The sequence below is a fragment of the Miniopterus natalensis genome, chromosome X (genome assembly GCF_054644295.1).
Source record: "Miniopterus natalensis isolate mMinNat1 chromosome X, mMinNat1.hap1, whole genome shotgun sequence".
Taxonomy (NCBI): domain Eukaryota; kingdom Metazoa; phylum Chordata; class Mammalia; order Chiroptera; family Miniopteridae; genus Miniopterus; species Miniopterus natalensis.
In genome coordinates, this window is record NC_142103.1 from 29241473 (window position 1) to 29266114 (window position 24642).

General features: G+C 40.6%; 1 long non-coding RNA gene across 5 annotated transcripts in view; it reads left to right on the top strand.

Moving 5' to 3' along the window:
* LOC107523975 (uncharacterized) overlaps positions 1-23204 on the top strand; it is a 49980-nt gene extending 26776 nt beyond the window's left edge. For 4 of the 5 annotated variants that reach the window (XR_001601920.2, XR_001601921.2, XR_001601922.2 and 1 more), the window contains 3 exons: positions 4664-4821; positions 10794-10910; positions 12753-13572. This is a non-coding gene — a long non-coding RNA (uncharacterized LOC107523975). Of the gene's footprint in view, positions 1-4663; positions 4822-10793; positions 10911-12752; positions 13573-17279; positions 17401-20102 lie in introns of those variants that run through there. The other variant, XR_015713676.1, reaches the window with a different exon arrangement.
* Positions 23205-24642: the final 1438 nt, after the last annotated feature.

The following is a 24642-nucleotide window of genomic DNA, read 5'->3' on the forward strand; positions in this document are numbered from 1 at the left end:
TGGCCAGTGTCTCTAAGGACCCTAAAATGCATTATCTTCTCAAAGATCCATATGGGCTATATGTCCGCTTCCTCTGAGTTACCACAGATCCTGAGTCCCTTTGACTTGCCTCTGAATGGGGCAGAATCAAGAAACGTGCCTCATGAGGCATCCCTCCAAGGGATCCTCTAGTGAGGATGACGAAGGAGAAGGAAAGGCAAGGTCACTGATATTCATAGCAGCACCTTCTCTCTTCACCTGGATATTTGTTGTCTTTCCTCCCATCATGGTGCTTACAGCTAAGGCTCATAGTGAATGGAAAACATTAGATAAGGTTCTGCTGTGCAAAATTGGCACAGGCTGATGGGTTTATCATTTCTATGACCATTGGGACCCCATCTTCATTTCTAACCATGAAAAGGCCCCATTTGACCCTGAGTCCAGAGAATTACAGGGCGACACTACTACATTTTATTGGGACTACTGAAACCATCCAAAAGGCACTGGAGGGTGTTGACATGGTTGCTAGACATGGAGGAAATTCCCATTCAGATGCTCAGATACTTCAGATTCATGCCCCTCTACTCCTGCTGCCCTAGAAGGGTCTCCCTCGAATGAATTTCCTTCACCAGAAAGGGCTCCTTTTTACCCCCCCCAATAAACACTTGATCTAATTTTGCCCCTTATGGGAGTACATAGGCAAACCTTTACTGGGGGTTGTGAAAACTTGGAGTTCCTGGCTACTTCTTGGACAGCCAGTCTCTAAACTCCAGGCCCTGAAACTAGCATTATCCCAGCTATAGCCCCTTTTCTTCTGTCCATCCACTTGCTACACAGTTGCTATCTAACCCCTCTGCCCCCTTCCCTAACCTTCAGGACTGGCAGCTACCTAAGCCCCTGTAATAGGAAATTGGTGGCTCCCTGGGGCTTGTCCCAACTCCAGGGACAATCACTCCTCTACCACTCTGGTGGTCCATTGGCACAATAAAAATGAACAGTCCTTTTCGGCGCTGTTAGACACCGGAGCCCAAGTCACTGTCATTTCAGGCAATCCCTCTAAATTCCTGAAAGGGGAGCCCTTCTACTTAAAAGGCATTGCCAGTAAAGCAAGAAAAGGTGTACAAACTCATTCAGGTGTGACTATTGGGACCATTCACCACAAACAGCTTCCTATGGTGGTGGACCTCCTGGTTCTTTCTTTCCCTCTTATAGGCATGGATGCACTGACTCTATGCCATGCCTCGTGGAACAAGCATAAGCCCTTGGCTTTCCTGGTGGGACTTGCCAAGTGGATGCTGAGGACTCTCCTCCGGTCAAGATAGTACACACTCCCTAATATACACTTAAAGAGGGGCACTGATACCCTGGCCGGTGTGGCTCAGTTGGTTGAGTATCATCCCATGCACCAAAAGGTCACTGGTTCAATTCCCTCTCAAGGCACATACCCAGGTTGTGGGTTCGATCCCTGGTTAGGGCTCGTTCAGAAGGCAACTGATTGATGTTTCTCTCTCACATTGGTGTTTCTCCCTTCCCCTCTCTCTAAAATCAATAAAAACATTTTAAAAAATAAAGAGGGGCACTGAAGGCCTGCACACCCTGTCATTAACAATTTGCTTGAATCATTAATGATTTGCTTGTGACAGGATTTATTAAGCCTACCATCTCCCATTTCAGTAGCCCACTTGACTGGTACTTAAGCCAGCCACTGATGAATGGTGCTTCACAATTTACTATCAAAACCTCGGAGCTCAGATTCCCCCATTAAGGCTTCAATTCCTAATATTATAGAACTGATTGGGGACATACAGTTTTATAAAAATGAACAAGAAACATCTTTCATTGCTCTGTTTCCAGTGTGGAGGAATCTCAGGCCCAAGTTTTCTTTCACTTTTGAAGGGGCTCAATATATATTTATGCAGTACCCAATGGGATATTTAAACAACTCTGCAATTGCACATAACCTCTGCTGCCAGGGTTGAAATAACCTTACAGTGGGAAAGGTACTGTTTTTGGCATTATATTCATGGCATTATGTTGAGGGGTCCCTCTGAGGGATCAGTATGGGCAGATCTGTACACCTTCACAAACCACCTACACCAATGTGGCTGGGCAATCGCCCTTCACAAGATCTAAGGCCTGGCCTCATCTGTCAAGTCTCTGGGCATCATCTAGTCCTGCAAGGGCCAGAAATTTCTCCAGCAGTCAAGCATCAATTCCTCACCATCAAACCCACCCTCTATGCTCAGACAGACACAACACATATTAGGTCTTTTCAAGTTCTGAAGGCAACACATCCCTAATCCCTCACTAATTCTTCGACCTATATACAAAGTCACACACAAACTTGCCACCTATCTTTAGGGCGAAGCCCGGGAATACTTTTTGGAAACTTCCCAGCAGGCAGTCCAGCAAGTCCCACCTGGCTCTACGTTTTGAGTCTAGTCCTGACTATGCCTCCTGGAGTACCTGGAATCTACCTGGCTTCCTATGGGGTTTTGGACTAAGTGCCTATCCCCAGTGGCAGCCTGATATACTCCCTTTGAGCACCAACTTTTGTTATCCTATTGGGCTCTTTTGGAAACCAACGCCTTAACTGGTTCCCACCTGGTACTACTCCAGGACCAAGTTCCTATAGTGCCCTGGATTAGAGATGCATCCCAGGAGAAGCTCAGCATGGCTATTGATGGCTCCCTGGTAAAATGGAAATGGTATCTTCAGGAGAGGGCTAATCCTGAGGACATTCATCAATGAGGGGATCACATTGGGCTATCTGCCCTCAATCAGGTCACTGGTACTTGTGGGCCAGCTTAAGCAGTTGAGTAGCTGTTTGGCGCTCCAAGGCCTGGGTGAACTGGTTAATGGCAGGAGGCACTTTCAGATGCTTATAGAGAATAGCCCTTTGCTGCTGCAGCCGAATGTAGCCCAGCCATTTGACAAAGCTGGTGAAGTCCCTTTTGGACTGGATGTCCTATCCAATGCCAAAATTATTGGGCCTTCTCTTGGCCTCCTGCTTCTTTAAGACATCTTGGGCTGCAGGAGGAGAGAGGATCTCGTCTGTCTTTTTTATTGTAGATATCTCAGTGGGTGTGAGGTGTTATCTTTTCATGATTTTGACTGGGACTTCCCTAATGATGCAACCATTACGGGAAACAATTGGACAGTTCCTCAAAAACTTAAACATGGAGTTACTGTATGACCCAGTCATTCCACTCCTAGGTAAATACGCAAGCGATTTGGAAGTGTGTTCACACAGAAACTTGGACACGAATGTTCATAGCAGCATTATTCATAATAAATAAAAATTGAAAGCCTGGCTGGGTGTGGCTCAGTGATTGAGCATCGACCTATGATGACCCAGGAGACTGCGGTTCGATTCCTGGTCAGGGCACATGCCCAGTTTGCGGGCTCAACCACCAGTAGGGGGCGTGCAGGAGGCAGCTGATCAATGACTCTCATTATTGATGTTTCTATCTCTTCCTCTCCCTCTCTCTCTGAAATCAGTAAAGATATATTTTTAAAAATTGAAAAAAACAGTAATTTTTATCAACTTATGAATGGATAAAATGGTATAGCCATACAATAGAATATTACTCAGCAATAAATTTCAAAGACTCAGAGAGTATTTTTTTCATTTTCTTTTTTTCCTCTTTTCTTAGCTCCAGGCATTTAGTCAAACCCCATCAAAATACCAGCTGACCAACTACATAACAAAACAAAGATTTCAGTGGCCACACAGGACAAAGAATACAGTGATTAAAAAGTAATTTAGAAGATGTCAGTAAGATGGCAGAATAGGAGATTTTAGCCCTCAAACCACCACAGAAACATTAATTTTTAACAACCAACCATAGAGGAGAATTCCTTTATGGGAGCCTAGGAGTCCAGTAGAGAGGATTCAACACCATAGTGAAGCAAAGATTCTGAGGATAGAGTCAATGAAGAGGATAAGAATAGTCACCCCCTCCCTTAATGTGGCACAGCTCTGTGATAAGAGAGATCCCCTTGGCCCTTAAATTCTTCCCAGGAGAAAGGGAGAGAAAAATGAGGGCCCAAGTTTCACAGCCTTGTGGAGCACTGCCTAGGAAGTCCATTTTTTCCCTCCCACCCAGAACACTGAGGGCACTAACACAGCTGACGCATATTGGGGCAGCTATCACATTGGGCCCACCCAGATAACCAGGATAATCATCCCATCTCAAGATCCTTAACAAATCACATCTGCAAATTCCCTTTTTCTTTTTTAATTTTTTAAAATTGATTTTTTTGAGAAAGAGAGATCTCAATGGTTGTTCCAGTTATTTGGTTGATTCTTATACATGCTCTGACCTGGGATCGAACCCACAACCTTGGTGTATTAGGATGATACTCTAACCAACTGAGCTACCTGGCCAGGGCAGCAAATTCTCTTTTTCCATGTAAGGTAACATATTCACTGGTTTTGGGGATTAAGATGTTGATGTCTTTACAGACCATTATTGTCTACCACAGATACCTTTCCATTTATTTTGATTGTATTTAATGTCTTTTCAGAATGCATTATAGTTTTCAGAGAATTGGCTTTGCACTTCTTTTGTTAAATTTATTCCTAAATATTCTCTTGGTTGTTTTTGTAAATATAATTGTTTTCTTAGTTTCAATTTCAAATCGATCATTGCAGAAATACTATTGATTTTTGTATTTACAGAAATACAATTGCTCTTATATCCTGAAACCTTGTTGAACTCATTTATTAGTTCTAATAGTTCTTTTGTGGAACATCTTCAGAGGAGAGGATGGGTGATGAACCATCAGAAAATTCAAGGCCCAGGCACTGCCATCAAATTTTGGGAGTCATTTGGTCAGGTAAGAGGCACATTGTTGCAGAAGCTTGGAATGATCAGGTACAAGCCTACCCAACCTCTAAAAGTGTGAAATATGTGCAAGACTGTAGGGATTTGGGGGTTTGGGAGCACTTTTATTCCCCACCTGGCACACTGCCTCCATCCCTTATAACACCTGGTAAAGAAAAGGCATGAGTGGGACTGGGGATCAGCAGTAGCTCCGTTGGTTAGATCATTGTCCCATATGTCAAGGTTGTGGGTTTGATCCCTGGTCAGGGTACATACAGGAGGCAACCAATCGATGTTTTCTCCCTCCCTCTTCCTCTTCCTCTTCCTCTTCCTCTTCCTCTTCCTCTTCCTCTCCTTTCCTTCTTTCCTTCTTTCCTTCTTTCTTTCCTTCCTTTCTTCCTTTCTTCCTTTCTTTCTTTCTTCTTTCTTCTCTTTCTTCTTTCTTCTTTCTCTCTCTCTCTCTCCCCCCTCTCTCCCTCCCTTCCTCTCTCTCTAAAAATCAATAAATATGTACATATATCTTCGGGTAAGGATTAAAAAAAAAAAAGAATCAACCAATGAATGAGTAACTAAGTGGAACAACAAATGAATGTTTCTCTCGTTTGCTCGCTCTCCCTCCCTCCCTTCCTCTCTTTTTTAAAATCAATCAATCATTTTTTTTTTAAAAAAAAACACAAGCTTCCTTTGAGAAGGCACAAATACTAGTATGGCATATTAAAGCCCTGGACATCTCCCAAGCAAGGCTACCATTTGAGTTAGATGTGTCTGTGACCCCAGAGTTAAGGGTCAGACACTCTGGCAGAGACAACAGAAGGGAAACGTATCCATAAGATTTTGGTCTGCCAAGGAGTCTGGACCATCCACTAGAGTTCTCAACATGTGAACTTTTGTAATCTTGCAAAAGTCTACAGAGTATCCTGCAGCAGAGGCAAGTCTTCACATGTTAACGTTACGCCATCAATGTAATGAGCCGTTTTACTGATGTGGGGAAGGAGAACAGGGACAGGTCTTAGGCTCCCATCCCATGACATTTGAAGGGCTGTGTAGGTAGCCCTGGGGAAGCACTTGAAAGGTTTATTGTTGGCCTTCCCAAATAAAGGCACATTTATTTTAGTTATCAGAAACCCATACTTGTCAGAATCATTCCATGAATCTCTTTGAAGATGAAGCACCTTGGGAGGAACACTTTTGCAAAAGCATCAGAGTAAAACAATAACCGTCTGCAAGTGACAAAAGATTTCAAAATGGCCATAGTTAAACATCTGGTGAGAGTTAAGAGTTAACATATACACACAAAATGATTCAGTTGACTTAGTTATCCATTCCAATCTTAGCTTGACCACACATAAAATTCCATTCTCAAGATTTCTTTTCTGCAAACCTTCAGCAACTTCCACAATCCTTTTGCAATGCTCATATACATTTTAGCTTTCATCCCATATTTTTCCTTCTTATTTTGAAACAATCATTTTACTTTAGGACAAAATTACTTTCTTTTCTTTACCAACTCCCTTCCCCTCATGCCCTTTATATATTTCCTTATCCCCCAAAAAACATTTAATTTTCCTTTTCCTCAACAAAAATGCACCTCCCTGTCAACTGATGGTCATTGGTGCCAATTCAATGCCAACAGGAATCCCCAATGTGGGATGTGGTAAAGAAAGAAACTTTATTCAGTGCAAACAGCTCAATTATGAAACAGCAGGGCTGTGAGGTGGCCCTGGGGCAAAGGCAGCCCTGGAATAAGACTCCCTCTCCAGCTGGACAGCTCTGCTCTGCTCCACTCTGCCCTGTACCAGTCTGCCCTGCCCTGGGGAGACTTCTTCAGTGTTTCAGCTCCAGCCAAGAAAATGCATTCTTCAGTGTTTGATGGAAAGGGGAAGTGTGCTCTGCTCTCTGAGCCAGAGGGGAATTGACTTATATAGACAGATGTCCCCACTGCTGCTCCGTGATTGGTCTGTCCTCATGCAAATGAGGACTCCAAATCCTTGCAGTTTGATTGGTTCAGAAAATACTGTCCTGATTGGTCAGAATGGAGCCACTCTGTTTGGTTGGTGAAGATGCTGATTGGCCAGAGCTGCACAGCTCTGACTGGAGGGGGAAAGCCTCAGTCCTATTAGTTGAAACAGAATTCCAGGAACTCCTTTATAAGGGCTGGCTTCCCATGGCAGGAATACAGTGTAGAAAGGCAGCCTTTCAATGTGGGCTTGTAGTAAAATCCCTTTTATTTTAAGGCTATTTGGATCTTTGAATCTAAAGTATGCCTCCTATCACAGCATATAGTTAGACCTATTTTTTAATACAATCTGACAATCTCTGCCTTTAGATTGTTTGATATATTTGCATTTAATGTTATTTAATTATATTTAATATAATTGGATTTATATCTGCCATTTGAAATTTGTGTTCCCCAAATCTCATGTGGTTTTGTTGCTGTTGTTGTTACTCTGTTTCTCTTTTACTGCTTTCTTTTATATTATATGAACATTTCTAATGGAACATTTTAATTCCTTTAATGAGTTTTCTTTATATTCTTTGAGTTATTTTTCTCAGTGATTGCACTAGAAGTTATTATATACATCTTAACCAATCAGAATCTATTTCAAACTTTTACTAACAATTGGAGTGAATATAGAAACGTTACCCCTATATATAGCTTTGTTCTGGCTTCCCCCTTTGTTATGCTATTCTTGTTATATTACATATATAAGTTACAAACCCAAGAACACATTATTAGAATTACTTTATATAATTTTGTGTCTATAAAAGAAACTGAGAAAAGAAAGGAGAGCAACCATGTATTTGTAGAATTTGTGATATTAATCTTCGTATTTACCATTTCTGGTTGTCTTCACTTGTTCTTGTGGATTTGTGTTACAGTTTATTGTCATTTCCTAACTCTAGTACAGCTTTTCTCTCACCCACTTCTTTGTGCTGTTATCATATATATTACATTACTGTATGTAATAGGCTTAACAATACAATTATATACCAATTGTTTTATATATTTCTTGTTATATAAGTCAAGAAAGAAAGAGAAGAAATAAACAACTTTACCATCTTTTAAAATTGCATAATTACCTTAACCAGTACTGTTTTTTTGAGTGGTTTCAAGTTATCATGTGTTGTTATTGGCTTTCAGCTTGATGAACTTTCTTTAATATTTTATTTATTTGTTTGTTTGTTTGTTTAATGTCTGGGAGGAACTGGGTGGGATGGGTAATGAAAGACTCTCAATTCTGTATTTACATATTTATATTTGACTTGTTAAACTGTTGGTGGTGGCAAAAACAGCACCAGGTGTTAGGTGGAATCAGACCAGACCTCGGTTCAGCAACCTCAGCACTTGAGTTCTGGCTAAGAAAGAATTCAAAGCCAACACTCAAACTATAAGAGAAATTTTATATTTTGCTCTATTCCTCAGATTATATAATTGTTATCAACCAATCTTCAGTTTTGCTGGTTCTTTCTTCTTCCAGTGCAAACCTACTGTTGAACCCCTCTAGTGATTTTTTCATTTAGAATATTGTACTTTCAACTTTAGAATTTCTATTTGGTTCTTTTTGTATAATATTGTCTCTTTAGTGAAATTCTTTGGTACAATATTATCATCACAACTTCATTTCTTTAAACATGAGTTCCTTTTAATTTATTTAAATATATTTATAATAGCTAATTTGAAACTTTTTCCTGCTAAATCCAACGTCTGATCACTCTTTCAGGCACTCTCTGTTGCCTGCTTTTTTCTTGTATATGGGTCACTCTTTCTTGCTTTTATGCATGTTGTAAATTATTTTTGAAAACTGGACATTTTAGGTAAGATATTATAGCAAGTTGATGCTGATTTTTATCTCCTGAGCCTGTGGCTTTTTTGTTGTTGTTTGTTTATCTGTTTAGATACTTGACTAGACTATTTTTGTGAAGTGTATTTTTCATGCAATATGAAGCCTTTGATGGTGCACCTCAAAAAGTGCAGACTTGAGCATGTATTTCAGCGGTGTTACCTTTGAATATCTCTCTCCCTGTTCTCTGTTAAGCTGCCTACCTCTGTTGGTATCACCCTCAGCTGTGAGGCTCCAATAATTTCTGGCTGATTGCTCTATTGTTTTAGACAATGCCCTGGGGCTTTAATTTCTCCAGTTTGATCCAATTAAATTTGGGCCATTTTTTAGGGATAGTTTTGAGGCACATGTTTGAGGTTTGTTCTGATCCCTGGAGGGTTAGTATTAGCTTTCTCTTTTTCTGGTTCTTTCTGGTAAGTTTTTTGGCCTACAGTTTACCTTGTTCTTTTGGAGTTACTCTTCTTACTTGCTTACTACAAAAATGTGCATTGTTTCAAAGAGCACCTATAGTCTTGAACTGCCCCCACATATGGTTTCAAATTCAGTCAGTTCCTATGAAGAGAACTTTGGAGCTCTCTGTTATTATGTACTACTTCTCCCTTGGGAAAAATCTCTGAGCCATTTTTGGGGCACTGTGTGGATGCAGCAGTCTCTGGTCTTCTCCTGACATGGAGCCTTTACTTTTAGAGTGAGCTGGAGCAAGGGCAATTAGGGCCACAGTATTCTGGCCAGCCATACCTGGTGCAGAGCCTCTTCCCTGTGAGTGGGAGCTGGATGAAGGAGCTGTGCCCCAACTTCTTGGCCATATTCACCAGAAATTTAGTTTCTTTGACTTGGAATAAGAGGGGAAGAGAAGTGCTGGTGGTTTCCTTTCCCAATGAGATATGTTAACCCTTGATTTGGAACTGAGGGGTGAGAGAAATCTGTCGTCTTGTCCACATCCTTCTGGAGGGGAGCTTCCATTAAACCCAGCTGGGAGATGGGGAGGGCGGGAATTGGTCTTAGCTGAACTGCCACAGATTCTTGCTGTCCTAATTGAATTTTAGTAGATTTTCTTGAAGAAATGTTTCTGCATTTGCTATTTCCCTATGACAATTTCCAGGGACTTTAAATAATTGGTTTTTAAATGCTTTCATCAGTTACGCTTGTTTTATTTTGGAGTATATCTACAGTGCTCCTCATATTTTATTCTAGATGTGGAATTCCTTCACTTCCACCTTTAACAAAATGCTGCTGTTTCTGAGAAATTTTATTGTTTGGTGGGTCAGATAGCCCTCAGTTCATGAAGACAGGTTTGGTCTGTATAGTCATTTTGTGTCCGATGGTCAGGTTTTCAGTATCGGGGCCAAGTAGTAAACCAGTAGCTCTTTTTCAAATGGAGAATTGTCAACAAAGGAGAGTGTGATCTTACTCATAGTCCATAGTGATGTTAATAGTGAGTTTCTATTGAGGCTTATCAGAGGTTTCATATTATTTATATGCCTGCTACAAGCATGACATTTTGAATAGTGTTGGGTCTGCTGGGTCATAAAGACCCAAGTGGTAGATCAGCTTCCACTGCAATTAGGACATGCTCCAAAGCTGTTTCTTGCTGTGAGATTCACTCAAAAGTAGAGCCTTACAAGGTTCCTGGTAAATGGGACAGAGCAGCATATCAAATACAGTATGGTAAATCTTATCTTCAAAATCACCAAGCGTTGTGTGCATCTTTCATATATATATATGGCCAATATATATAGGGCTTATATCCTATTTTATAAGAAATATCCAGACATGCCCCATACCACAGAACCATTAGAAACTTCAACAATCTGGTAGGTCCCTGGACTTCTCCAAGTTTCATTCCCTCCTCCTTTGGCATAGTGTGTCTTGCTAAGGTATTTATTTATTTGCTGTTTCCTGTTCACTGGTTTCACTTAGCATAAAAGCATAAAAGTATAAAAGTAATGAACCAGTGTGATGTTCTTTGAGATATCAAGACAATCAAGTATCCTCTGGACTATGTATGACAGGGAGCAGAAAAGTTAACATAGTTCTGGGGCAACAATAAAGGTCTACTGCTATCCTGCTGTCCCTGCCCTGTAAATGTAAACTGTTTCTGATTTTGTTTATTGATAGAAATGATAACGAATGTATTTTTCAGGTCAATAACTGCATACCTATAGAGATATTGCATATGGATTCTCAGCTGCAATTGGTCTCACTTGACTAAATTTGTGATACTTTTTCACAAACCATCTGACCTACAGTGGCCAAACAGGTGAGTTAAATGAGGATCTGGTAGAAAGTGCCTCTATAGCATCTTTCAGTTTTTGATATGGCATTGATTTCTGCAGTTCCTCCAGGGACACAATATTGCTTTTGGTTTAATTATCATGATAAGGGGGGGCGCTTTTCCAGGGGCTTCCGCTTAGATTTTCCTCCTGTAGTAACTCTCACTCCATGGGTCAGAAAATCAATTTGGGTATTCTGCCAGTGAATAAGTAAATCTATTCCCACTATACTGAGTTTTGGAAAGTAACCATAGGATACATGCTTAGTCCCACCATAAAGCATATTCAAGCCCAGACTCCATATATCATCTAAAGTCCACAGATTCCCTATTATCACTGAATAATAGTAGTTATTTTGGTTGTTTAGGGATCAGCATACCTTCACAGCCAGTATCTAATAATCCCCAGAAGGTCTGGGTATTTCTTTTCTTCCAGCACAGTTACCTTGATAAATTACCACAAAACCCTTGGGGGAAGATTCATGATACACATCCGTGGCTGCATTGCAGGATCATTCCTGGGCCAGGGGACTGTGTGTCTGGGAACTGGCTTATGACTGGGAACTGGCTAATAAGCCATGACTTTTCTTTATGGTGACCAAAGGAAGTTAGGTTTCTTCCCAGCAGACCTATAATTTTTCCTCCTATATATGTCAAGCAGAACTTTGGTAGACTAACCGTACATTTCATTTCTAGGGATCCTATGATAAATTAGCCATTGCCACAGATCCTCATGGATCAAAACCCTCAGATTATCATTCAGTCCCTGTGTGTTATTGTGGTAATGGCTCCAATTTGGGGGTTAGGCTGCCACCTGATCTTTAGCACTCTGTGATCCCATTAGGTCCCACCATTTGAGATCAGGGAATGCAATTTCATTGCAGTATCCCCCAACATCTCTGGTCTTCAGTGTATGGCCAATACAGAGTTTGTCAAGGATACAGGTACTCCCATTACCAATGCACGTTTTTATGAATTTTTTTTATTTTGAAACAACCACAAGTGTACAGAAAACTTGTAGAAAATTGGGAAATACAAGTAATTTTTTTCTCTTAGAAACTTTAGAGAGTAAGTTGCCAACCTGCTGCCCTTCTACTTCAGAGTACTAAAGTGTGTATTTCCACAGATACTTAAGCATGTACTTCTAAGAAACGAGGACATTCTCCTATATAACCACAAGACAATTATCAGTTTCAGGAGATTATCACTAATATGTTATTACCATCTAATCCTCAGACCCCACTTGAGTTGTACCAATTGTTCGCCAGAGCAAAGGGACTCAGGACAGAATTACGCATTGTGTTAAATTGTAATGACTTTTTAGTCTGGAATAATTCTTTAGTCTTATCTTTCACAATCTTGAAACTTTTGAAGAAAATTACAGTTTTATTATGGACTGTTCCTCAATTTGGATTATTCTGATATATCTTCATGATTACATTCATGTTATGTAGCTCTGGTGGCTTTGTAATTTGTCATCTGATTAAGGTGAACTGCCTTCCCCCCAATTCCCTTTTCTGTATGTTTCTTGTTGAGGTGGGCCACAAAAGAGATTCCTGTGGGAGGCTCCGAGGGTGGAAGTGAAGCAGCGGCCGTTTTGTAGTTGCTTAACCGTTGGCTGACCTTGTTGGCCTGGGGCACCAGCTGGGCCCGCGAGTGTTCCACCTGAATCTCCCGCTCAGGCGTGGGTTTAGCTTCATGATGAAGGGCCCAGCTTCTGTGGGACACCCACACCACTGAGGGCGGATGCAACAATAACTGCTGGCTCGTGCTTGTGGCTTCCAGCTTGTCTTTGTTACCCCCTGCTTTACATCTGTCTTACCTTTCCAGCTGGCTGACCTGTGGAGTGCAAGCTCCAGCATTAGATGCAGACGGCAGTCTTGCATACGCTGCGTAACCAACTGCCACGATTGCATAAAGGAGAATCTGTAACAAATTCCTGGTGGGTCTGTTTCTTTCATTGAACCATAACTGATAGAGCATCTTTAGCAGAAATATCACAGCAGTGATGCTGCATTCTTCTTCTTATGTCCTATCAGGTGGTAAACGATCTCTCTTTGTTCCATTACTAATGATGTTCACTTTGATTAGCTGGTTAAGGTCGTACCTACCAGGCTTCTCCATCATAAAGTTACTCTTTTTATCTTTTGTAATGAATAAGTATTTTGTGAGGAGATATTTCAAAACTATGTAAATAACCCATTCTTCATCAAAATTTAATTTTATTATATCACTGTGGACACATGATTTCCAATTTTATTCAATAATTTGTTACTATCAATAATTTGATGCTCAAATTGACACTGATTGGGGGCCCTTTCAAGCTGACTTATTTGTCCTTTTGACATGCCCCCATCATTCTCTAAGCATTTCTTTGCTTCCTTGCTTTCTGGTACAAAAAGGTGTTCAAGGCCCATCTTATTTTCCTGGTCCAGCCCTGTAATAAGCCACTTCACCAAGGACCTCTGATTTCTTTCAGCAGAAAATGGTATTTAGAAAATAATATCTTCCTGGCTGGCATGGCTCAGCAGTTGAGCATCGACCTAGGATCCAGGAGATCGGGATTTGATTCCCGGTCAGGGCACATGCCCAGGTTGCGGGCTCCATCCCCAGTGGGGAGCGTGCAGGAGGTAGCCGATCCATGACTCTCTCAGCATTGAAGTTTCTCTCTCTCTCTCTCTCTCTCTCCCTCTCCCCCCCTCCCCCCCTCCCCCCTCTCCCTCCCTGCCTCCCTCCCTCCCTCCCTCTCTCTGAAGTCAATAAAAATATATTTTTTAAAAAATAAAATAATATCTGAGTGCTGTGTGATCATTGCTATTGGATGTTATTGCTTATAGGTCCTTTCAGTGGACAGAGCTAGAAAATAAATATAGAGGGGTGTGTGTGTATGTGTGTGGGTGGGTATGGGTGTGTCTGTGTATATTTATCTCTTTAGCTGTTTATCTAAATGTGTATATATTCACATACACACATCTACATTTATATATTCTAATTTTGAAAATTGATTTGAGCGAGAGAGAAACATTGATGTGAGAGAAACATCAATTGGTTGTCTCCTCTGTGTTGGAGATGAAAGTTCTTTGTTTGCACAAAGGACAGGAATGGCTTCTGAGTAACAAAAAAGGTGAACTGTGCTGATTATTCTTTGCCCCCACCCCATCCCATTTCTGTCCTTTCTAGCTCCCCTCCCTGTCCTAGGAGGTTTACCCCTGCAGACCATATATTCTTGGCTCCCTTGCCTTTTGGTTTGTAGATAGGCTTTATGAGGGGGTAGAAATGGTAAGAGATCTAATAGTGGGAAGAGGGGTTCAGAGTGTTTCTTCTCCACTCCCTCCCTGCTCTGGCGCTGGACTCTGCAGGAGCTGCATACCTGTAGAGCACCTCCTGGGCTCCTCCTCCTCCATGATTCTAGCACTCACTGGGCTCTGGTAACTCTATCACTTCCCTTGACCCCTTGACTCTAGGGTTCGTAATTTAGTTTCCCTACTCATACTTAACTATCCCTTGTTATTTCCTGTAACCCTGACCACTCACTGTAAATAGTATTTTCACAAACTCTATTCATCTGAATCACCTGAAGTATTTTCCTGCTGATAAAGTCTATTCATACCTTCATCCTTTGCCTTATCTCCCCATGATTTTCAAGAACAATAATGCTGGAACTGGAAAACTCCCCACGTGGGTGTTTTCTGTACACTTTCTGGGCTGTTCTACAGTGCTTGGAGATAGAGCACCAGGGAAATAAAAATGACTCATTGAGGAAGGTTACCTTTTTAAAGAGAAGTTTTAAAATGTACACAAATAATACATGGTTATGATGGAAACTTTAGCCAACCACAAAGAGAAAATTAAAATCTCCAGTAATCCCACTCTACAGAAATAACCATTATTAACATTTTGATGAACATCCTTTTGAACTAAGTTGCTCACTTCTTTAAAACTTCCACAATTCCTAAAGCAGTGTCAGCTTGGAATCTTGGACTTCTGGAATTTTCACAACTGCCTCCATCTGGTCGTGTGTACAAAGCAGGAGCAATTGAAGAGAAGAGAAGCACAGAGGAGAAGGAAGCAGGCCTTGGCTAGTTTCAGAGTTCAGTCCCTTTCTGGACTGTCATGTTTGATGCCCTGGATGGACCCCACCCACACTAAGTCCTGCTGGGCTGGGCTGGGCTTGTGTGTTCTCTGGGAGGGGCTGTCTTCTCCATTTCTCAAATTCACAGGAATCTAAGCCAGAAGCGTAGGTAAATAAGCCACAGTTGCACAGCTGACTGTCCTGCACAAAGCTTCTTTGGAATAGAAGGTTCCATTTAGTGGAAACCTCTAGAGCCTAAGGCCGCTCAGAGAGAGAAGTTAAGACCCAATTGATTCTCCAGCAGTCCTGAAAAGGTTAATCCTAAATGGACTGCAGACACACTTGTGTTCCCACAGGGCAGAATGTAATATTGTGGGTAATAACTTCAGTCAGTCTTTGGAACTTATTTTTTTGGATGCCAAGGTCATTTTGTTTTCCCTCAGAATCCTAAGAGCCCCAAATTTCTGCCATTTGGTTCCTATGTCTCCTCAAAAGAAATGATACTATTATGCAAGTGTAGAACATATTGTCCCTATTCCCTGTACTTGGTTTTCCATTGCCCAGTGTTGTGCTGACCTCAAATAATCAACCATTTTGACATTGACATCAATTTTATAAATTAAGCTGGGAAACAGGTCCCAGAGAGGGAGAATTTGACAAGCAGAGATGTACACAGAGTGGAGGCTACTCCGAGCTAGCCTGTTGGTGCCAATGTACCGATTTTCTTCCTGAGGGATGTCCCATCTGATTATTTGTCTCACGAATTCAGAGCAACTGAAGCATCAATGTTCTACCACTTTCCTCCTCTGGATAGTTACTAGTAGCAACAGAAGGATGGAATCTGAACATCATTCTTCGAGCTTGTTCTTTCTTTGCTGTTCTATTATTCTTCAAGCTCCTAGTGTCACTCTAATAAGATCCTGTCATGAGTTTGCTTTTTAAAAAAGACATAAAGAAAGAGATATGTGAAAAATTTGTCACAGGTCAATCATAGGACTTAGAGTGCAGAGGAAAACAATCTTATTTTAAAAAAGGGGGAACTTTTATTTAAAAAGGGGGGACTTTCAACAATAAAGATAAGTTAAAAGAAAGAAAGAAGAAGACTGCTTTACACTTTAATTCTTCTAGTCAAATGCCTTTTTGGAAATCTTGTTGCACCTTTTCAGTTCATACTGAGGTGAGATAGTTGCAGGTTTACTGAGCTTCAAATAGAAAGTTATCTGGGAAGGGTGAAGTCTCAGTAAACTTATTTGTTTGCTCAAAATGAGTGCCAGGACTTAACAAATATGCTGAAGCTTCTTACTAACTGCCTGTGTATTTAAGTGCAGTTAATTTTTATCAGGCTTCATTCTCACATACGTTCTTTGGCTACACATTAAGAATAGCTCCATGATTGTCAAACAGAAGTTCAAGAAGAACCACAAAGTGAATTTTAGGAGAAGGAGGCAGAGATTAAACCTATGTGAAGAGATGTGAAGATAGTTCCTCCCTGTAAGCCTGAAGAGAAAAATCTTGAACCGAGTTATCAAAAAGAAATGGCAACAGCAAAGTAAATGGAGATGTGACTTCAAGATCCTTGAAGATGAAGCTCGTAATATTAGAATAGGTATAAGCAGAGTGGGGGGAAAGGCTAGTAATGGTCAGACTATGTACTATAGCATCAGCACAAGCTGTCCTTTGCATTGGGGCAACTGTTGATGATTGAGTAATTGAGGTATTATAAGGCAGGCACAAGGCTATTACAATGACCACCATTCATTCCTATGAAGCCTTATATATCGTGCCAGAGCAGTCTTTAATAAAACAGAAAAATTGCATGATCCTTGCTTTCTTCTGATTCTGGCCCATGCAATAAATAGTCACTGCCTGTAGGGAAGGATTCCTTTAGTAATGATATAACAGGTTACATAAAAAGAACTACTGCGATTGTCTTCTGGAGTATTGAGATCGTTTCCCACTCTGCAGAATGAAGGAAGGGGAATATTAATGAGAAAGAACTCCAAGTGGATCGAAATGGTGAAGGCACTTTGGGGAAGCAGAAAAGGCAGACTGAATCCTACGGGCCTTTGGCTAGGGAGTGGGCCTGGTCCTGAGAAGGGACCTTAAAGTTGCATATTACAATGGCCTATATGTGGGATATTTCACATCTATCATAGCCTGTTGTTGTCATAATCAAACTTTATCCTTTTGCAGGGGAAAACCCAAGGAATAGTGAGGTAAATGTCACAGTCATTTTTTCAACTACATGTGGTTAATTTAATGAGTTCATGTATTTTTATTCCCAGCCCAGGCATGATCCTATTGGACTATAGCGCCCCCAAATGGATATGTATCAAAAGAAGATGGGCCCTGCTCAAGTGTGAAGAACCAAACAAAGGGTCAGCTGGACTTAGCGTGGATGCCAAAGTACTTTTTGTTTTTTAAGTTTGATAGAAGCAAAAAAAAAATGTTGAAAATGTTGGAAGATATCTTCTGCCTTGAGAACTTGATTTTTATGTGCCTTGAGCACTGAATCATCCTAGCGTGGTGTAATAGAAAGACCTTGGATTTAAGTACTTATTTCTTCACTTAGTGTTAATGTTACCTGACTTCTCAAGCCACAGTTTTCTCATCTGTAAGATGGAAAGAATAACAGTGCCTAATTTATAGTGCTATTGTGAGGATTAAGAGAGAGAATGCATGTAAAGCACTTTATACAGTGTTTGGCATATAGAAGCAGCTCGAAAAATGTTCATTAGTCTTTCCTTTTCCACTTGTACAGGAGTTTGTCTAGTATGCTTAGCTTGAGTCAAAAGTGATGGCTCTGGAGAGTTCTCTGAATTCAGTTGAAGTCCTTTGGACCATTTGTAGAACGGTCCATCTCTCTGTAGTGAGCATTTTCCCAAATATGGATTTTAGCATACATTCAAATGTGTTTTCGTTCATCTAGCAAAACCCCAGCCCACAAGAACTTTATCTTTATGACTCCTTTTTCCTCTTCCTCATTATCTTAGACCTCAGAAGTCAGAACTGAACTTCACAGGCAGCTCTGTAATTCGGCATGAAAGTTCACCATAGCTGAGGGGTTTTGCCTGCCCTCAGACAGGGTTTCTTAGCCTCTGCACTATTAATGTTTTCAGCTGGACACTTCTTTGGTGTGTGTGTGGGGGGGGGGGGCGGGTGTCTGTGCTGTGCACTATAAGATGTTTAGCAGCATCCCTGGCCTCTACATACTAGTTGCCAGTAGCACCCCATTCCTTCCCTGAGTTGTGACAACCAGAAGTGTCTCCAGACACTGCCAAATGTCCCCCGAGGAGAGGGGCCACATTGTTCTTGATTGAGAAGCAGTCCTAGGAGGAACAAATTTGCTAGCTCTTTAGCACACAAACATCCTTGTAGGGGTAGACTAGTGGAATATTTGGGACTTATTGGAAATTTAAAGGACATGGATGAGCGTGGGAAAGAAGAGTTTAGGCAGAGGAACAGCCTGGATTTTGAGAGAGAGCCTATTTTATATGCCAGGCCTTATGGATACAGAGATTAATGGCATAGGCCCTGCTCTGGAGGGGCTCACATTTCGGTGGGAGGTCCAACCATGTGAACAATAAGAATGCAGTGCAGTAAGTGCAATGTCAGAAATATGTAAATGGTGCTATGGGACAATGGGAGCACAGAGGAGGGGCACCGATCTTCGTGTGGTGCAGGGAAGCCTTTCCAGAAAAGATCACATTAGAGTTGAATGAATAAGGATTAGCCTGGAGAAGATATAGAATAGAAGAGACATAGAGAATTTGGGGTTTGGAGGGAAGTGCAAATAAATCATATAGATTGGCTGGGAGAGGAGTGCTCAGGAACAAGGAGTCTTGAAAGAGACAGCTTGTAAGATAGATGGAAAGCAGATCATGAAAGTCCTTCTAAGCCACATGAAAAAATTCTGAGAACCATCAAGAGCCATTGAGTTTCTCCATGATCCTGTTTGGATTTAGGGATGATTGTTTCAGCAGCAGTGTGGAAAATATATAAGAAGTAGGGTGACTAATCAGGAGGCTATTGTTGCAGTCCAAGCAAGAGATGACTGTGTTAAGTTAGGGTAGTGGCAGTGGGAAAGCATTCAGGATCTATTTAGGTGACGAGAACAATAGGATATGGGGACTAGTTAGGCTTGGGGACAGATTCTAGCTAATGCTACTTGTAGCGCTTTTCATTAAGGATGGAAAAGACGAGTCAGAGAGGTTTGGAAGGAAGATGAAGTTTAAGTTTGGAAAAGTTGATTTGAGATGGTTGTGATCCCGGAGGTGGGGCTATCTGATAGGCAGTAAGTATATGAGTCCGAAGATTAGGAGAAAATTTAGAGTTGCGATTCAAGATTGAGTAACAATAAAGATAAATTTTCAAAAAAGGATGTGTATACTGAAAAGAGATAAAGGCTAAGGATATTTTTATGGCTTGTTCTTCACTTCATTTGTGTCACATCCTCTGAGATGTTTTCCTTCACTAACATATATAAAATATCATCCCTATTGCTCTCTGTCCCTTTACTGCGCATTTTTTGGTAACATGTCACTATCCCATATTATGTTATGCATGTGACCCATTAGCTTTTTGGTTACTCTCAGATGTTTACAATAGTTTAATTCATAGGCATTAAAATGTTTAACCATTTGATATCAAAAATTTTTTTTTTTATCTCATTCAATTTAAAGCTTCTCCTCTAGCCCCCAACCTCCAGTGCAGCTCAACTGGAGATCCCACAGATCTCTAATAAAGAAAAGTGACTTGGTCTGTTCTTTCACTCTCATTGCTCCACCCTTCCCCAGCTTGCTCTGTTGCTTCTGGTTCCTCCAGCATTCAGGGGTGGGGTGGAGAGGGAGAGGAAGTCTTAAAGGGACAGTGAGAGGCTTAATTGCCTGGGGCCAGTATAATCTGGCTATCAATACCCTTTGTGAAGAAGATGCCCAAATACTGCCTTTTTGAGTGATGTGTTTTTGTGGTTCCAACAGGGACCCCATTCACTCCCTATCCCCCTACTGGGGACCTCTTCCCTGTACCATTCCTAATGGGAGCAATGCTTTCCCCCTTGACTCTTGTCCACACAACTTTCTTCTCACGGGATCCTCATTCTTCTGTAGGAGTTGCCAGCTACAATCAGAGAAAACCACCTGGCCATAGAAAACCTGCTACCTTAGAAGTCTAGACATTTGCCCTGCGGTTGTGAACAACTTCAACCAGCCTTCTGCCTTCAGATTTCTTCAGGTAAAAGTCAAGCACAAGTGTCTATCTTCTGCAGACACCAAAGCACACATGATCCTTTGTGTCCAAAGGTTCTCCCATGATCTCTTCCTGCTTCAGTGGCAACACAGTCAAGAGACCTAACTTTTTTTTTTTTTTCTGTAGGATAGCAAGACTCCAGCCTGGGAGTAAGAAGCCAGTGTTCCCTCTTGAAAGTTTTAATTGGGGTCCTTTTACTTGGCTTTAGCAGAGGAACAGTAGCACTTTCTACTTTAAAAATCATTTCTCTTCCTCCAGTTGATCTCTAGAATTCTCTTATGTAGACTGGAATTGAATGGTGAGGAATGATAATTGAAATACTAGTTTGGCTACCTCTTAGCAAGTACTAGTTGATATATTTATTTATTTTTGAGAGGCAACATGGAGTACTAGTGAACAATCTTAACTCTGGAGCCATAACGCCTGGCTTCAATTCCTGACTTAACCTTTTGACCTCTCTGTGCCTCAGTTTCTTTATTTGTAAAACAGGGATAATAAGAGTATCTACATCATAGAATTTTTGTGAGGACTAAATGTGTGTGTATCGTAGATAAATACCTTAGAACAGTATGTAGAATAACAGTGCTATATGTGCTATTAGTGCTATTGCTTATTTTTCGTTGACTTAAAACTTAAGCTCCATGCATTCAGGATCTTTTTTTGTTTACTGCTACATTTCCAGCTCTTAAAAACAGTGCACATAACAGGCACTAGTAAATGTTAGTGCCCTCAGACTTCTTCTGAATGAATTAATGTGACATTTAAGCTTTAGAAGTTAAGGTGTGCGCAGGGAAAGTAGGGTCTGAGAAGATTAAGAAAGATAGCCAGAAAACTGATGTTTCAGAAGCTGTAGGAGAGGAGAACTTAACAAGGAAGGAATACACAACAGTGTCAAACATCACTTGAGTGTAAAAGAAAACTAAAACTAAAATATGGTCATTGTGTTTTGTAACAAGAGACCCCTATCTTTTTGCTTTCATATCCTGGGAAGTAAGGGTTTTCTTCTCTCCAGAGGTATTTTATTAGAATGAATGACCACTCAGAACAAGTCTTTGAATAAGTCTTAAAAGTTTTTAGCTCTGCGTTATCAACCTCCAAAGAACAAACCAGTCCTGCACTCACTTAGTTTGGGCCATAACAACAAAGGACCCACTCTTAATACGATACGGTCCATTTTCTCGACCCCAAATTCTCCTCTTGAATCAAAGAGCAAAACTTGCTTTTGACATCTGCACACAACTCCGTGCTAGTTCCCCACCTAAGAATGTTCTTCTCCCTTTTCCCCACCCACCCTTGCTTTTCAAGAATACAAGTAAAATGTATAAAGAACTGTTAACAACTCAATAATAAAAAGACAAATTAAAATGGACAAAAAAATTTCAATAGATATTTCTTCAGAGAAGATATACTAATGGCTAAAAGTACATGAAAAGATAGTCAACACCACTAGTTGTTAGGGAAAGGCAAACCAAAACTACACGAGATGCCACTTCACACCCACTGGGATGTCTGTAATCAAAAAACCAATAACAGGTGTTATCGAGGATGTCGATAAACTGGAACCCTCATACATTGCTGGTGAAAATGTAAAATGGTGCAGCCACTTTGGAAAGCAGTCTGGCAGTTCATCAAAGGGTTAAATACAGAGTTACTGTATGAACCAGCAATTCCACTTCTAGGTACACACACAAGACATTTGAAAACATATGACATTTAAAAACCCCTCACACGTGAATGTTTACACCAGCATTATTCACAATAGTCAAAATGTACAGACAACCCAAATGGCCATCAACTGATGAATGAATAAGGAAAATGTGGCCTATTCATACAGTGGAATATTATTTAGTCATAAAAAAGAATGATTTTAGTGATGTCACAAAAAATGATGGAGTAGAGAACTCCAGAGCTCTTTGAAAGGCTGTAATTAGCTACTAAATAAAATCTATGTTCATTAACATGGCTCACAAGGCCTCTGCAGTTCTAATCCTTACCCATCTGTTATAGGTGAAATTATGCGCCTTTCTAAAATTCATATGTTGAAGTCCTAAACCCCAGTACCTCAGAATGTGCCCTAACTTGGAAATAAGGTCATTGCAGATGTAATTAGTTGAGATTAGGTCATTTGGGTGGGCCCTAATACAATATGACTGCTGTCTTTATAAAAAGGGGAAATTTGGGCACAGGGACACATGCACAGGGAAACTGCCATGTGAAGATGAAGGCAGAGAAGGGGTAATGCTTCTGTGATCCAAGATATGACAAAGATTGCCAACAGGCCACTAGAAGCTAGAAGAGGGGGACTGGTTTGCAGGACTGGCTTGTTCTTTGGAGGTTGATAATGCAGAGCTAAAAACTTTTAAGATTCTCCCTCATACCCCTCAGAAAGAGCTAACCCTGCAGACACTTTGATCTCAGACTTCTAGCCTCTAGAACTGTGAGACAATACGTTTCTGTTGTTGAAGCCACTCAGTCTGTGGCACTTTGTTATGGCAGTTCTAGTACACTAATACACCATCTTTCTAGCCTCGTCTGTGATCATTTTTTCCTTACACGTTATGCTCCAATGCCACTTCCTTTGGGTAGGCCTAATGTTTCTAGCCTTTTGTTCTTGCTTATACTATTCTTCTGCCTAAAATATCTTTTTGGTCTAGCTAATTCCTATTCATATTTTAAGATTACTTTTTGCAGGAACTCTTCACTGACCACTCCCCTCCAGGCTGGTGTAAGTGGCCTTGCTATGTGCTCCCACATATCCTGTGTATCTCCCTAGCTTTGCACTTTATACATTATATTATAATTGTATAATTGTATGTTTATGGTTTGTCTGTCTCTACCCACCCCATGCAATAAATGGTGAACGCCGTGAGGAGTCACCAAAATCCCAGTGCCTAGCACAGTATACTTTCCACATAGTATATGCTCAATACATATCTTTGAATAAAAGGACTTTTTAAAAATAATTTCAGTGTTTATTCTTCTTATTTCTCCCCATAGCACCTACTAAAGTGCTTTGCATAAAGGGTGCTCAGTACATCTTGATGGTTCTAAACTGAGGACATTTGGCAATAGCTGGAGACATTTTCGGTTGTCACTATTGGCATCTAGTGGGTAGATGTCAGAGATTCTGCTAAATATCCTACAATGCACAGGATAGCCCCTGAGAGTGAAGCATTATCTGGTCCAAGATGTTAATAGTGTGGAGGTGGAGAAACCCTGATCTTTACTGAATAAGAGACTGAGTCTACTTTTTACACCCTGTACTCACGATAGACCACTAGTGCACTAAATATGCTCAGTTGGGAAGCCTTCTATTTTTGATCATTTCTTTTCAAAAGTAAACTATTACTCAACAAGACATGATGCGGGAGTGTCCCAGCATTCAGAATTAAGACTTTGGCAATTGAAAAGTACCTGATCAATAAGAGAACACATATAATTTACAATATTGTTATGCCCGAAATGCTCTATAGCAGTGAAAATGAATTAGAGCTACACTTATCAACAGAGATAAATCTCATAAGCATAATGTTAACTGAGGAAAGCAAACTGCAGAAAATACAGAGTTATATTATCTATATAAACTACTACATATCGTTTAGGAATAGACACATATGTAGTAAATGTATAAAGACAGCTATATAAATGAGCAAGATCAAATCTGGGAGAGTGAAAACCTCGGGATGGAGGTGTATACAGAAGGCTCGGACTGCAATGGTAATGCCTTATTTCTTAAGCTGGGTAGTGGGCATAGGCTTGTTAAATTATTCATTATACATTTATGTATTTTTGAAATATTCAATACTTTTCAAAAAGAGCAATTGCTCAATACCGAGGCATCCTGTCACCTGGGCCTGAGGAAAAACTCCATCTTTTCAGCTTGCACTTGCCAGAACTCCCTCAACGTGGTAAAACCAAATCATTCATTGAATCCAATCATTCACTATGGGACAGGAGCTTACATACTATCCATAGCGTAATAATCCATCGGTTCCTGTTTACATTATTGCACAGGATGGTGCCTGGCACTGCTTGCATTGAAATCCTCACAATATTTGGCATAAGAATTTAAGCACAGAATCCTTGTGGCAAATGTAGAGGATCACACAGAAATAGACAGTAGTTTGCAAAGCATAGAATCTGTGTAAACAGGCCATTGGCTAACTTTGTTTTGGTTCATTGTCTATGTTTGTCTCTGTGCATTTGCAGCTGGTTTAGTGATACTGTCTTAGAGTAAAGGAATCAGGCACTCACACATCCTCTTTAATGAGGTGGACCTTGGAGAATGAGAAACTGCACACGTATAAAGAAGTACAAACTTGAAATAATATCTGGAAATTTTGCTGTGGAATAAGAAGACTGAACTAAATGTTTTCTGAAGTCCCTTCTGGCTGAGGGCAT